The sequence below is a fragment of the Amblyomma maculatum genome, chromosome 1 (genome assembly GCF_055883805.1).
Source record: "Amblyomma maculatum isolate TAMU_Amacu chromosome 1, ASM5588380v1, whole genome shotgun sequence".
Lineage (NCBI taxonomy): Eukaryota > Metazoa > Arthropoda > Arachnida > Ixodida > Ixodidae > Amblyomma > Amblyomma maculatum.
The window spans coordinates 251,032,967-251,046,647 of NC_139344.1; the positions used below are offsets into that span (position 1 = coordinate 251,032,967).

General features: G+C 42.9%; 2 long non-coding RNA genes across 4 annotated transcripts in view; one reads left to right on the plus strand and one right to left on the minus strand.

The window, feature by feature from the left end:
• The window catches only part of LOC146206202 (uncharacterized), a 542,419-nt gene that overhangs the window by 413,556 nt on the left and 115,182 nt on the right, over positions 1-13,681 (plus strand). The window lies entirely within an intron of this gene.
• The window catches only part of LOC146206217 (uncharacterized), a 308,042-nt gene continuing 297,910 nt past the window's right edge, over positions 3,550-13,681 (minus strand). For all 3 annotated transcript variants that reach the window (XR_014704391.1, XR_014704392.1, XR_014704393.1), the window contains 2 exons: positions 10,084-10,168; positions 3,550-3,906 (listed from right to left, as the gene is read on the minus strand). This is a non-coding gene — a long non-coding RNA (uncharacterized LOC146206217). The remainder of the gene's footprint in view (positions 3,907-10,083; positions 10,169-13,681) is intronic.

Consider the following 13,681-nt stretch of genomic DNA (forward strand, 5'->3'; position numbering starts at 1 on the left):
AACTGCACCGGAATTCAGAACGCACAGTACGCAGCACAAGCAAGCGGGGATATAAAAAAATCTTATCATGGTAAATTTCATCATTGGCCCGTGCATTAGTTTCATAAAAGCAGCAGTTATTACATATGTATTTCAGCAGTACTTGTCTAATTAAAGTTTTGTTTTGTTTTTGCGGTGTTACGTCCCAAAGCGACTCAGGCTACGAGTGGAGGACCGCGGAAATTCCCATCCCCTTGGGGTTCTTTATTGTGCACTGATATCGCACAAAACACGGGCGCCTGGGTTTTTTGGCTCCAGCGAAAAGCAGCCGCCGAGGGCGAGATTCGATCCCGCATATCCTAGTACCTAATTAAAGTAAACAGATTCACTTACATGCCCACACTAACTTTCCTTCTGTGCGAAATCAATTCGTATAACTGCATAGACATTAATAGCAACGTCAAGGTACCTCTTAACGCCCTGCGAAAAAAACTCGGCAGCAGTGCAATGACTCAATATCCAATTCGTGAGAAAACGTCAGGGTCGTTCTCGCATTGCCATGGCTACTGCCGGTGCTAAAACGAGCTGGGGCGTGAGGTATAGCCATTCTCTTCAATTCACAGGCGCCTTCTTGTCCCAGAAAGGAACATGAACTCGTGATACACCTCCCAGAAAAACGGTTGCCTAGGCCATGATGTGCACCTTATGTAGAAAGCGTCTTCTGTTCTTCCGCAAATAAACTACAGGGTCAATAGATCTACTTCCTCGCAGAATACTTCGATAATACAGATGACACCTGCATCAAAGCAGCGCTGTTTAAAAGTCAGCTGGTATTCTTACACAAGATACACAGCAGCAGTTAGCACTGCGCGCTGATGCGTTCCGAAGGCCAGCAATGATGATGATGATGATGATATGATGATGATATAACGGTCGTGCCCTTTGCAACGGGTGGACGTCGGGCTAACCGAGTCCGACCAAAATGAAAAATTAAAGTACAACACACACACACAAAAAAAGAAGAATGGCGCCACCTGTTAGGGAAGAGTTGACCTACTCGCTGTAAACGGTCTATAGCACTCAACATCGCTGCCACTCGCTCTCATTTTTATCCGACCGCAAGAAACATGTGAAAACAGGTGCCATTTTCTTTTTTTCTACCTTGTGGCGCTACCAGCTGCACCACAGCTTGCAGGAATATGAGAAATTATCAAAAACACAGCAAGCACCGTGCAAGACGGCTCAGGCTTTTGCCTACACCCCGAAAATCACTGCTGTCGTCAGTGTCACTCCACTGACGTCACGGGCTGACACTTGTCTACACCATGCGACAAAGGGTTTACAATCCTTCATTGCAGGTGATTATCGCCTACAAACTTGTCTCCTTAGCTTTACATTTTCTCATCATCTCATATTTAATTTTTTTAGCGCTTGAATAATTTGTGTCATAAAAGGTAAGGCCATCTTAGCAAGAATTTCTTAAGTGTTAGAGCACTATGAGATTTCAGCATGAAGTACTGAAATTTCCGCTGGCTGAAAGGGATTAACTATGACTGCGTGAATCTCCATAGTGAATCTCGAAGGGAGTTCTCTTTTGTACTTCTAGTTTAGAACTTGGCAGCCAGATTACTTTGATTCTCTTTATGTTAGTTCTGGCTAAGGGAAATACATTCTCTTGTGACGTAATTTCGTGATAATATTAGTACCCCTGCAAGCTTGCTCTTGTTTCCACACCTTGCACTGTGCCGCAGTGTCCAATGCACATTGTGCTTCAGGTCTGAAAGAAATTTTATTCTGCCAGTAAATTATGGCTCCCATCGTGATAACAGAATTTCAGAGTTATTTTTCATCTTTTATTTGGGTGAAGCCAAATCAGAAATTAATTTTTATTTTTATTTTTTTTTTTCACTTTCAGGCAGACCTTGTTTCTCTGAATCCGTATTACTTTCTGAAATGCGAGCACACGGAATGCATAAAGTGGTTTGAAGCAGTGCAAAAGCATCCTTCTCTGTCTGCTGACTGGTGACAACATGCACAAACTAGCTTCAGATGCAATATGCAAGCCATATTAGACAGTGACAAGTTCGTGTTCTGCAGTGAAGTAATAATTGGGCATTTCCTGCTGCTGCAACTGGTTATGGACTTCAAATCCCATCAAACGAAATTTACTCACACAAAACCTTCGACATAAGTTGATGTGCATAATGAGCCGTTTCAATTGCTTTTATCCGAAGGGGCTTGATACCCAGGCCTGAATATCAAGAACAGGCCTGAATATCAGGCCTGAATATCAATACAGGCCTGAATATCAAGAACAAGTCACTTTTTCTCGAACTTTGAAACAAATTATATTAAAGATTGCTTTGTTCAACAGGTTCAAATTATTTAACTTTAAGTACAGTAACCTGTGAAAGCATAAATATTTTTTTTTCATTGAAATATTGATGAGGTTACTAATGTAAAAAAAAATGTCCTGAAACGCCACATTTTTTACATTTTTATTGATCCTATAAAATGCAAAAGATTCTTTGATTCTTCCATTAATGGTGTCACACGAAAGAAGAACACAAGTGAAATATTCTAAAATATCTGTCATTGCATCTTGTTTCACGGATGATTTAAATTTCTTCCTTAGATCAACTTTTGCTTCTTCAAAGAAACTTCAGATAGTACTAATGCCAGCTAAAATATTTTCACCAAAAAAACACTTTGATGCAAGGCCTTTCGCATAATTGCCAACACTCTCAATTTCAGAACTGGAGGCCATTTTCTAGTGCCTGGGATGTTTCGCAATGAAAGGGCCCTATAAAAATTTTTGCAGGTCTAATACATTTTTGTATTTGCTGTACAGGTCCCCTAGTCGTCCGATATGAGCTTTCATTGGTCTAACGTACATTCTTGCATTTGCTGTTTACCACTATTAGTCTGATAAAGTTTGTACATTTGCTTGAAAATTTTGTTTGGTTTGGTTCATGGAGTTTAATGTCCCAAAGCAGCTCAGGCTATGAGACACTGTAGTGGAGGGCTCCAGAAACTTTGACCACCTGGGGTTCTTTATTATGCACAGACATCGCACAGCACACAGGCACCTTACTTTCCGCCTCCATCGAAAAGCGGCTGCTCGGTCCCGCATGCTAGGGCATAGTAGTCAAGCGCCTTAACTGCATGCTGCCCCATTGCGGTGGGGCAATTTTCTTTTGTATTTGCTGCATAGGTTCTCTATTATGATGATTCGAGTTTGTATCAGCCGAAAAGGAAGCAAGGTAAACAGTTTGAAGCAGTATATAGTACAGATTTCTTTACGCATCATAGAATGTTGCAGTCTTCAATTAAGAGAATATTACAAAAAAAAAAGAAAACTGAGTTTAACCGATATAACAATTATATCTAGTCATTTATAATGTTTACTTAGCATCACTGATTAGCAACTCACCACCAGTATGCACGGCTGCAGGTATAAAAGCTATAGTGAAGGCTACCTATTTATATACGGTAAGTGCAGAGGGCATGTCGTCCACTTGGGGGAGTACCAGAGAGTCACCCAACAAGCAGTAAACAGTATGACACACATGAGCAACACGAACACGTTTATTACGATGCCATGTTAGCTTCATTCCTCCTGGGACCCCGCCACAGTTCCCAGACGAATTTCTTACGTCGGCCAACACTCCTCCGAGTCACACCACTATTGCGCACATTTCAAGTTCAGTCAGTTTGGTGGCCTCCAGGTGCAAGCGGGCCGTCCAGATTGAGCTTCCACTGTAGGGGTTGGGTGCTGAGCTTGACTGTTCATGTGTGTCCCACCACATAGTCTCCTGAGTGGGGCTACCATTATCGTGACAATGAACCTGGTCAGTGTTGGGTGATAGATCTTTTGGCCGTGGATATCTTGAGCATCCCGTTTCCCAAGACCTGTTGAATAGTTTCCTTGGATATGGCCCAACAGCAAGCAGAACAATATTGCTATTAACATGTGCTCAGTCAAAGTGCTTCATCAGTGCATCAAACCACAAATGACCTACTTACAAAGCTAGCCCAAACATCCCAAAATCCAACATCTCCACAAAATCGTGTCCCGAAAATCAAGGAGCCCTGGGGACAAGTAAGTGTACACGCAGCCTAGCCATTGGAGCTGTATCCTCCAACTGAATGAACCTAACGCACCTGTCCTGCAGCAAATCGGGCTCCCAGTATGTGACCCACACACTGTGCAGAAGCAGTGGAAACCATTTTACAAAACAGACATGCAAGAACAGGTGCCCAAAATCGGTGCCCCTACACCTTCCAAACTGAGAAAAACAAAGGAGGTCTTCTTGAACAAGCTTGGCCAGAGTATCAGCAACAACACAGAGGATTGACATTACCCTTTGTTGGGGGTGGTATGAAAGGGCTCTCAAGGCTAACTGAGCACCCAGTATCAAAAGTTGGCAAGGAGCTCCTCACTTTACAAAACATATTACACTTAACCACCCAATGGCTTTGGGCCTTCTTAATTAATTAATTCATTCATTAGTTCTAATAGTTTAGATAATTTGCGCATGTTTAAGATGGGTGAGGTCTCAGTCTTCCAAGGTCCCCCGAATTTAAGCCCTCTTTATGACCTATGAAGAGGTGATGACAGCTCAGAAAACAGAATCTTCTTATGAAAATGTGAAATGAGCTAGAAATGCCGACGTGGTATTAAACTTCAAACTATACATTGAAATTAAAACAAAGACGCAGACTTGATTGCTCAGTGGTGTATTAATAGGTCTACTTTAGCCTCTACGCCGACTTCCGGAGTGGTGGCAAGGCAAAAATGGCTTGTGACAAAAGTGAGCAATAGTGGATTAATAAAGTATATTTTGACAATTGAGTTTGACTCATAGTCAGGAGAAGGAAAAAATGCCTACACTAGGAGAATGCAGGTTATATTTCACTCCAATCAAAACGCTACATTTTCTAAAACTGGAACTTAAAGTACAGCAACAGGATAAACGGACACAACAGCACCATTGCTCACAGGCGATATTCTTCACATATAGGTCAATTTAATTTTCACCTAGGATAAGAAAAGGCAGAAACACACCACATGCAAAATGCATGCCCTATGTCAAATCTTTTGTATATCAGCCTTTGAGGAAATATGACAGAAATAACCAACACCACTTAGAAGGAGTGCTGACAGATCTTGTTTGAACAATGAACTTATTGTGTGTTACATGCAGTATGCACTGGCATGCTTGCACCTGCCAAATTATTAAAATGCCTGCTTGGCTTCGTTTACAACATCCCAACACAACTCAGGCTATAGAAGACGCTGCAGTGGAGGCTCCGGAGATTTCAACCACCCGACTTTTTAATGTAGCCTGGCATCATACAATACACAGGTGCTGTGCTCTTTGCCTCTATCGGAATCCGAAAGTCAAGGGTGCTGCGGCCCGCCAAAGGTCCAGCTCGCCCCTTTTGCCCCTGTTCTCTTGGTAGTATAGAAAATTATTGCGGGCCCATCCTGAAAAATCCTCCTGCATGCCTGCGCAGTTGCAGTCTCCGTGATATCCTGAAATATGAGCTGTCTTTGCAAATGTGGTTATTCACAAATGATGTTGAGGTGGCTCAAGTTCCCAGGGCAAAAATATACAATCCCAGATCATTTTCCAAGGAGAGCTTATATGGTCATCTCAGTAGAAGCAGTGTTTGGAGTATGAACTGATATTGCCTCACAACTGGAGTGCATGCACTTGCTGTTTTGAAGCTTGTGCCTCGATCGGTCATATGCAATCTGGAAAGTATGCTCTTGGGAACTCTGAACCTTTCTTATGCTTATATATCCAACATTCTATGGGATTTTTCAAAGTAAAAAGATTACGAAACAACAGAATAACTAGAGTTAGCATGTACCAGAGAGCAACCGAATGACTAGTAAGCCACAAATTTTTTCTGAAGTCTTATGTAAAGAAACTTGATGGAACAGCTGCACTGCTGAAGTAATGACCACTGGCTGTGCTTCTGGGTTAAATGCATTCAAACTGCGATTAAGAATAATTAGAGGATTAGTTTTGTAGATATGGCGATATGTTCAGGCGAACTTTATGCATTATGTTCTACTCAGAACACACTTTCTTTTGCAGAATTCTAGAAAAAAAAATTTGTCCTCATTATTTCCTTGTTCTAACATTGAAATGGACTTCTGAGGCACTTCAGTGGCCTTAGGTCTGAGCCTTCTACCGAGACAAGTTTTCATAACACATGGACACCTTAAAGGGCCATTGTCCAGGGAAGGACCTTTCAAGCGAAGGAGCCCAGTGTTTCGATCAGGTACCGGAGATAGTCTGTGCAAAATTCTACAGTGACATGCACGCCGCAAAGCAACGAAAATACAAATCAAAGCTCTCTCATGCTTTCCTTCGGGAAGCCAGCTTTTTCGTTCCCTGCGGTGGCCCGTCGAGCCGCAGCAATGACATATGTCTCGGGAACGACTCCATTGGTTCGTCTCGCTGTCTGAGGGTGAAGGATGGGTGTCTACCGCTCACTAGCGCTTTTCCCTCGCCACGGACGGACTGAGTACAGCGGTGCGCGCTCCCTCGCCCGTTTTTTTTTTTTTTTCCTTTCGCGCAGGCGGAGTGCCGCGCCCCACCTCTCGCCACACGCGGAGGAGGAAGGGGAATTTGTCATGCGGAGGCTAGACGACCGGGCAGGAGAGTGAAAAACCTTTGCGAGGGAATGGAAGGAGAGAGGCACGACAGAATCGGGTGATTGCGGTGGCTGTAACTGCGTTATTAGTTACTCTTTTCAAAAACATTGTGCGGCCTTGCATTCTGGGGGCGAAGTCTCACAGTCACCGGGGGAAAGAAAATATTTTCGACCGGAGGGTGGACAGTGGGCCTTTAACAGTGTAGTAGTTTTTGTGCTAAAAAAAGTCCAGTTTATTGCAGTAGCAGCATCACAATAACAATTTGGCTGGACAGCAAAAGAAAACTAGATAAGACAATGCATGATGAGTATAACAGAAAGCACATTTCGTAACAGGTGTAGAAAACAAGGTTGAATTGTGCTCCTGTGGTGGACAGGGATAACAGCAAAATTTTTCTCTGTCGTGTCTGCTCTGGTTGCTGAACATACATTATTTGGGTGCATCTATAATGGCAGTGACTCGGCACCAACCTGCTTAAAAAATTCCCATTTTTCAGCTTTGGCGGCAGCTTGGCAGCTATTTGCTGAAGTGAGTTGACACAAATGCTTAGGAAATTGTGACAACTAAATGGTAAATTACTGAATGTATAGTAAGTAGCTATTGTTAGTTTCAGAAGTTACATCAAAGCATTATCTAGCAGCAAAGTGAAATTACAGACTTATTGAATTGACACACAGATCTCAACTCTATGAGGCTTCCTTTTTTTACTGCCTGATGCTAGTTTTGTGCTGAAAGAAGTTACTAAAAATTATCATGCAAGCCATGCAAGTTAGGTAAGAAGAGGAAGTGAAACTCTTGATTTGTTGTTAACATCAGCCTCAATCTCAGCCCCTAAAATTTTCTGACTTGTGGAGGTTTTTGTGTATCCAGGCAATTTGGTTGGTTGCTCATATTAGCACACCAAAAGAACTGCCAGAAACTGGGAAGTCCGCTCAAGACAATCGCTACATCTTGATCATGGTGGACTATGCCACTCGGTACCCTAATGCAGTTGCGCTTCCTAGCATCGAGACCGAAAGGGTAACCGAAGCTCTTGTCGAAATGTTTTCCCGTGTAGGAGTGCCCAGAGAGGTTCTCAGTGACAGGGGCACAAATTTTAAGTCCGAGGTAATGAAAGAGGTCAGCTGTTTGTTCTCAGTAAAACAGCTCACACCTCTCCCTACCACCCGATAGCGAACGGCCTAGTCGAACGTTTAATGGCATGCTTAAACAAATGCTTAAGCGTATGTGTCAGGAGAGACCGACAGATTGGGATCGATACCTGGCTCCACTCCTGTTTGCATACAGGGAAGTACCCCAAGAAAGCCTTGGCTTTTCCCCATTCGAACTCTTATATGGGCGAAATGTGCACGGACCTCTGGGTGTACTTAGAGACCTTTGGACTAATGCAACCATCCCTGAAGAGTTGCGAACTATGTACGAGTATGTCCTTGAACAATGGGACAGACTGGAGAACACCTGTAAACTTGCCCACGAAGAGCTGGAGTGCGCAGGAGAGCGTTACAGCCGCTACTGTGACATCAAGAACCGTAAACGCTCACTCAAACCGGGAGAGCAGGTTCTTATTATTCTTCCTCCTGAACCCAATAAGCTGCTCATGCAATGGAAGGGGCCTTTCTCGGTCAGCCGCAGGGGCGATGTCGACTATAAAGTTGATTTGGGCAATGTCACTAAAATATTCCATATCAACATGCTTAAGTAACACCAGCAAAGAAAAGACGACACCATCGTGGCAGCCGTCGGTGCAGTAATTTCGTCAGAAGAAGGCACAGATGCTGGAGAGATAGAGCTTCCTAAGCCCTCCCAGACACAGTCTATCAAGGATGTACACATTTCCGAGAGACTGACCAGAGTAGAGCAATTACATGAGCCAGATGGAATAGTTGTTCAGCTTGCACTACTACCTAGCTGCATTGTGTTTTGATTGGCGTAATGAAATTGTACATGATAAGGTTGTATATTTGTGCTTACTTGATTGTTATCGATGATCAGTGACTTGTGCCATGTGCTCAGGACATGACTGACGAACTAGAGTGTTGTGGTACTGTGCGGGTTCTGATCAATGCATATATTGTGCGCGTCATGGACCGTAGCTAGTGAACGATCTTCAGTACATCAGACGGTGCCAATCTACTGCACCCCTCTGCAGGGCGCAATAATGTCATTCTCGGCGCTTGTGGATGTCTAGAATATTCCGAGACAATATTCTGTAGTGAGGGGGCAGCGTCACAAGCTGCCTCATATATATAGCGGCACTTAACGGGATCTCCCCGCTCCTCCGAGCATGCTTCAACATGATGCTTTAGGGCAGCGACCGCGCGTCGTTGACGCGGCCACAGCGCAAACAGCCGAGAGTATAAAAAGGTTGATTTGAGCATGCCTGCGGCAGCGCGCTCTGAGAAGATTCAGTTTTCCGCGCCTCTCTCGCGGCCGCTCTGCGAAAGCATCTTGTTTTTCACCGAGCCCGCGATCAACTCATCATTTCTTCTCTTGTACGGCCGCCGCTACCGATCAACTCAGTGACTTCAGCACCTCATCTAACAAGAAAGCCGTGAAAATTCTTTTTGCTACAGACTGTCGGTTAATTGAATATTGTTTTCGCCTTTGTTTAAACCTTGATCTGACTTGGTATTTTTACGCTGTGTTTTCTGTGTAACTCTTGCCCCTACTTATTATAGTTGCAATACTTGCTTTGTTATCTTATTTTATCACAAAGTTTTGTTCATTGTCGGGTTTTCCTCTTGTCATTTACAGAGTCGTCTTTTATCACTATCATATCGTGGCATTTTATTTATTTTTTTAAGCAGTGTAATTTGGACTACTATCTATAAATATTAAATTGTTTGTAAACAAAAAGAGATTCACTTGGACTTATTCCTCAATCACACACTGACATATGTATTTGACGAGTTGACCGGCCTAACATTTAACTGTGTTCTCAAACTTCATAGAGGGATGGTGGGTAACCGTAAAGGGGATCTCGCGCCTCTGTTGACAGTAAAGGCGAGGGTTTGTGACAAGCCCCAAGCCTTAGCTCAGCAAAGCTGGCTTCACTGCATCAGAACCGAAGCACAGAATGCCAGCTTCTCCGCAATACAGAAGTGTCGTGATGAAAAAAAAGAAAACAGAAAGAAGCACACCATGCCGAAGACCATTTTCAAGCAGACCGACTGTTCACCTCGTCACGCAATTACGGCGTTAGCGCAGCCTCCGAGGGCCACGCAGCCGACTCGGCTCCATGTGCGAAAAGTGATTGCTGGAGAGCCGTTGGGAAAAGCGCCCCTTGCAGTTCGATATATTGATTTCCGCTACATAGGAGCTCGATGAACGCGAAGATTGTTGCTATACTTTTGCCCAGTATATTCAACGACATTCTGGAAAATCGATATAAGCAAGAATTTATATGTCCGGTATCGACTTATAATACATACCTCAATAAAATGAAAAGAAGCGGCTGTGTTGCAGAGATTAGGAGGCGCCGCAGGCAGTTGAGTTGCGAATCAGGAGCCCCCAATCCTGAGTGGAATAGAGAGAAAAGAATATTAAAAAGCTACGTCACAATGCTGCATGCTTTTCAACTTCGAATCAGCGCCATTTCTAGTCCTCATAATGTCAATTCATTTAGGTAATAATACCATCTTTTACATGTATTTAAAAATACACAGCTTTATCCCACTTGGCGCATATCGAGGTCTTTATTTTCTTTAATATTTCAAAAAGTGAACTGAATTCCATCAGAACATGTAAGGCCTTATACTCTGTCTGCATTACAGTGATAGCTACTTGCCTACAGTATCTTGCACGCAGTGTTACTTTTCTACGCGGAGTGGATGCAACCAGAACTTCCCGGAACAATAGTGTCCGCCGCGGGCGCAAATGCTGCTTCGCCACAGTGTTTTTTTTTTCTTCTTCGTGTGAGTTTGCCTAAATGATAAAGTCGTTTGAATTCTATGCCACCGTTCTCTTGATGTCTGCGTCCATGGCTGTCGGACAAATGATGGGAATGCTGCCCTGTTGCGAAATGAATTGTTTCCAAAGAAACTGCGGTGACGCTGAGTCATAATGCGATTTCTGTGACTGCTACACATGCGGACCAGCAAATACAACAATATTTAGATTTCGCATATTTGCCTTGATAGCACTGACACGATCCAGGATGAAGCCATCGAACACTCGTGTAAAAAAAAATAGCCGGAGGTCTCGTACGAATTGATACCAAGAGTGCCATGTGATCTGCGTGCAATGCTCGCACCGATTTGCGGGTGTTACGCTTACCCTTATGAATGGAACCCTTACGGGTGTGTTTCCGTGTACATAACTACGAAATGGGTGCAAGGTATGGCTGTCACATCTATGCAGGAGGGTGTCATAGGTATAATCACACCCTTTTTTTATTCAAAGTAGGGCCATACAAAGCAAGGCTAACATTAGCATGCCTGCTGACATGTCGCGAAATTGGCAGATGAACACAACCAGGCTGATAACCCACCTCTATTTGCTACAAAATTCAAATACTATGGTTCAATCCCGACCGCCGGCGGCTGCACTTCGATGGAGGCGAAACGAAGTGGTGTCCTAAGCTGTGCGATGTCAGTGCACGTTAAAGCTCCCCAGGTCGTCGAAGTTAATCCAGAAACCTCCCCTACGGCACCCTTTTCTCTCTTTCCACTTTCACTTCCACCTTCCTCCCTTCCCTTATGGCGTGCTTCAGGTGTCCACAGAACAGGTGTAACAGATACAGCGCCTTTTCTTTCCTGTGAACCATTTATTACTATTATCATGGACGCGCAGCTCATACTGGTGCGTAGCGAGCCAATACTTTCTCCGCTTACACATCATTTGGGCGAACTCCTATTATGGAGCCAGCGGAGCTTAGCAGTTGAGCAGAAATAACTTATTTCTTCGACTATTGTGCTCAAAATTGCTTTCATAAGCTCAGGTATCACATCTGCAATGAGTATTTTGAAAACTGGAATACCTAACATTAAAATCACACTTGGTGATCTGAAAAGTGGTTCAGAAATTACGGGGACACTTAGGCTCCGCCGTTAAAGGTATGACATGATAGCAAGCGCTTACGGACGTACTTTCTCACTTAATTATTTACATTTTTATTTGTTTTTTTTTTCTTTTTGCCTACAGCCGGCCAGATGATGACGTCACCGGTAAGCTGGGACGCCGCTTCTTGAAACTTGATACATCCAAGTGCGCATTCAGCAGAACGTGCGTTAGCCTTTATGCAACGCCAGGACACTTCACCATTAAGGGTATGATACAATAGCGCTTCACATGGGACGTTTTTTTTACTTTTTCATGCCCAAGAATTTTTATACACCGATAATTAGCATCAGCAAGCATTGTCTTTTCATTCTGATCATTTTGACGCCTTTGTACTATACGTTTCCTATAATGCTCTATTTTGCAATTAATTAAACAATTACACATTTACAAGTTTTCTTAAGCAGCATTATCAAGCATAGGGTTTTTCTTTTGAGCATTTTGATACCTTTGATTCCTCTTTTTTCTAATTTTCATTTAAATTAATTCATCAATTACACACTATTTCTTAATTGGCATCATCAAGCATTGGCTTTCATTCTCAGCATTGTGATGCCTAATTGAACCCCGTTTTCCAAATTTTTCATTTCTTTAATTCATCAATTACAATGATTTCATTAACTCTATATCGCCTACCATGCACACACCATTCAATCATCACTAGAACCACAAATTACCATTATACGATTATAACTGAATTTTCTTTTGTGACCAGTTTCGGTTTCGATATCCAAGAGTTGGCTGTGACGTCGTAATCATGTCTTGATGAGTGGCATGAACAGCAATATAATCACTCATTCTTCACTTCTAATGATCCCTGTCCTTGAGACAGGCTGGCTTTATCATTGTAGTGAATTCAAATGACACAACAGTGATTACATCGCTGTATTTTCATCCCTCGCGTGACCTACACTTGACTGTGACGTCACAGCCATCGCTCAGTTGTTGAAGCCGAAACCGAAACAGGCGAGAAAAGAAATTCAATTATAAATTAGTCAGCAGTTGTAGACGAATGTGATATTGTGTACAGTAATGTCCTAGGCATTATTACAAATGATAAAACATGATCCTAAAAATTAGGTGTCTATATTCCTTTAACGCGAGGCTTACAGAGGTCTACGCCAGGTTGCCTTTCTCATAACAGAGCAGCCTACGACTGTATGCTACTACTGAGTATGTGTGAGATAACAGAAACATGAATTAAGGAGTTAACGATTAAGTTTGCAGCAAATGGCATGCACATTAACGGGAATCCACAGTGGGATCTGTAGACAACAGCCATTAACGCTGGCGCATCATGCCCTTACAGGTGGAGGTTAGGTGATTCCCTAATTTTTTGTCTCAAGTCATTTTCTTCATTCTTCCAGGTGAGGAAGATGTGAAAAGGATAGCATCGAAAAAGTCCAGACCATCATTAACGAGGATGCTGATCTTAACAGCGTAAAAAAAACAAAAAACACAAAATATGGGTGACTAGCAGTGCTGGCAACAGTTGAAGCTAACTGGAAAAGAATGAAATTGAAATGCAACGAATGCAGAGATATGTTGCGAGACAAGTCTGCGGTGTGCGACATTTGTCTCCGTTAGTTTCATCAAGTGATTGCCCAAAGCAGATTGGGCTTGAGGTTTTGTCAGAAGTGTAGTGTAGTAGCATAGATGCAATCTTGCCCATTAACAATTGGAGTCCAGTAAGTGTATCGTTTTGTTTTTGTAAGATGTTCATACTTTCCATGGAAACATTGCGAGAAATTTCTTCCTAGAGAATGTTTGCTAAAATGTGAATCTAATGTGCGATAAAACTAGTGTTTTTTACAACTTACCTTTTCATGTATAAATTAGTTCTGTAAGGAAAACCACAGGCTAGAAGGAATGGCATGCATTTTGTTCAGTTCAGTTGTGTCCCGACTCTTCGTGACCCTATGGACCATATCACGCCACGCTTTCCGGTCTCTCGCTATCTTCCTAGCATCA